Source organism: Nematolebias whitei, chromosome 4, assembly GCF_014905685.2.
Source record: "Nematolebias whitei isolate Nwh7 chromosome 4, NemWhi1, whole genome shotgun sequence".
Taxonomy (NCBI): Eukaryota; Metazoa; Chordata; class Actinopteri; order Cyprinodontiformes; family Rivulidae; genus Nematolebias; species Nematolebias whitei.
The window spans coordinates 1043889-1046555 of record NC_056501.1 but is presented as its reverse complement, the minus strand read 5'-3'; the positions used below and the strand labels follow the sequence as shown (position 1 = coordinate 1046555).

Below are 2667 nucleotides of genomic sequence, written 5' to 3'. Positions count from 1 at the left end.
CCCCCCATCCCCCCGCTGCTGGCAGACGTGCCTGCTTACCTGCAGCGAGGCGCGCACCTGCCTCCCTGGAGACATCGCTCCAGACGCCGTGGAAAACGCGCTGGCCGGCTGGTGAAGCTTAAAGCCCTGCCTGCTGCCTCTGAATCATCCTCTCCAGCTGATGGTCAACGTTTCCACCTCCGCTCCTGGCGCTGTACAGATCCTGTGGCGTGCTGTCTGATCCCGCTGTCGGGGTCCCATCATCACACTGGGCCCGTGCGCGGCTGGGTTTCCTGCCGGAGGCGCGCGTCTAACTCTGCAAATCTGAGGCCGCTGGACTGGACACTGCAACCACCTCCTCCTGTGGTGGATTCTACGAGGATGGCCCTGATAAATGCCAGATCTCTGGCTAATAAAACTTTTATTTTGAACGACTTTTTCTGCTGCAACCGACTGGACTTTCTTTTCATCACTGAGACTTGGATCTGCCCTGGTGAGTTCAGTGTTTTTCTGGAATTACTGCCTCCGGATTGTTCTTTTTTCAATGCTCCAAGGACAACTGGTCGTGGTGGAGGATTATTGGCTGTTTTTAAGAAACACTTGCACTGCAGACAGCTCCATGGTTCAGCTAATTATTTGAGTTTTGAACTGCTCTGTTGTGAGCTGGGCCGCTCCAACCCAGTTCTGTGTGCTATTTTTTACAGACCCCCCCGGATACCATAAACAGTTTTTAAATGAACTATCTGACTTTCTAACTGGTGTTCTGCTCCAATATGATCGGGTTGTGATTTTAGGAGACTTTAATATCCACGTGTGCTGCCCAGATAAACCATTAGCTCAGGACTTTCTAGACCTCATCCAGTCCTCTAACTTTGTGCAGAGTGTTGTTGGTCCAACTCACCAGCAGGGCCACACTCTAGACTTAGTCTTAACACATGGTTTGTCTGTTTCTGATTTAGAAATTGGTGACACTGTTTGTTCCGACCACAAACCAGTTTTATTCAACACCTCATTGATTTGTGAACCTGCACCTCCCCCCACACCCAAGCCCTGTAGGATTTTTAACCCTTCCACTGCCACACTCTTCTCTTCCATCTTTGCTGGTAATTCTGTTTCAGACTCTGAACTCTCTGCGGGTCTTACTACAAAGGAGTTGCTTTCTCAGCATCAGGAGTCGTGTGTACAGATCCTGGACTCAGTCGCCCCGTTAAAGCTCAGGAATCAAAAACGCACGCCCCACCCTTGGGTAAATGAGACGACACGAGAGGCAAGACGCCTGTGCAGAAGAGCTGAACGTCGATGGAAAAAAGATAAACTTCAGGTGTCTTTTGAGATGTTAAAAACATGTTGGAAAGCCTATCAGACCACCGCTAAACAGGAGAGAAACAAATATTTCTCAAAAATGATCAACTCAAACAGTCACAACCCCCGCATTCTTTTCAACACCATTAACACCATTAACTCCATTAACACCATTCTAAACATGCCTCAGTCTGCCACCATTGAGGCCTCTGTCGACACCTGTAATAAGTTTGTCAGGCATTTTGTTGAAAGGTTGAGTCGATTAGGTCATCAATTCCACACTCCACAGCCGACCCTTCAGTTCTTGTCCCCTGCTCAGCAGTCTTCAGCCACTTTGACCCCATCTCACTCTCATTTTTAAATGAGGTCGTTGGTCACATGAAACCCTCAGGCTCCCCTGCTGATCCCATCCCTGCTGCATTTTTTAAACAGGTTCTACCGTCAACTGGACCCTCTGTTCTTGCCATAATTAACAGCAGTTTGGCTACAGGTGTGGTCCCCGATGTTTTAAAACATGCAGTGGTAACTCCACGTTTCACTGTTACGCCGATGACTCTCAGATCTATCTACCTTTAAAACCAAACAGTTCCTGCTCCATCCACCCTTTGTTAAAATGTCTTGATGACATCAAGACTTGGATGGCTGCAAACTTCTTGAGTTTTAATGATCAGAAGACTGAGGTCATTGTGTTTAACCCAAGCTCTACCACTGATCCTGTAAACCTGCACTCCCTTCAGCCACATGTAAAGCAGTCAGTTACCAATCTCGGGGTAGTGTTAGACTCGGACTTTAAGTTTAATAAACAGATCAACTCTGTTCTACAAAAGAGCTTCTTTCAGCTAAGGCAGATGGCTAAGCTTAAGTCCGTTCTGTCCAGATCCGACCTTGAAAAACTAGTCCATGCATTTATTACAACCCGGCTGGACTACTTTAACTCACTTTATGCTGGGGTCAGTCTGGCTTCACTTTCACGTCTCCAGCTCGTACAAAATGCTGCAGCTCGGCTACTAACAGGAACTCACAGGTTTGAGCACATTACTCCGGTTCTGTCCTCCCTTCACTGGCTTCCTGTGCGTGTCAGAGTTGATTTTAAAATTCTCCTGTTGACATTCAAGTGCATTAACGGCCTCACACCCTCCTACCTCTCTGACCTTCTTCATCCTTATGCTCCTTCTCGGGCCTTGAGATCATCAGACCAGCTGCTTTTGGCCGTACCAAAAAACAGCTGAAGCTCAGAGGAGATCGAGCGTTTTCAGTCGTGGGCCCTAAACTCTGGAACAATCTGCCCATCAACATTCGACAGGCCACCTCAGTCTCTGCTTTTAAATCTCTCCTAAAAACACATCTGTACTCACTGACACATCTGTACTCACTGACACATCTGTA

General features: G+C 47.7%; 1 protein-coding gene across 1 annotated transcript in view; it reads left to right on the top strand.

Moving 5' to 3' along the window:
- The window catches only part of si:ch211-255i20.3 (transmembrane emp24 domain-containing protein 11), a 33373-nt gene that overhangs the window by 30085 nt on the left and 621 nt on the right, over positions 1–2667 (top strand). The window lies entirely within an intron of this gene.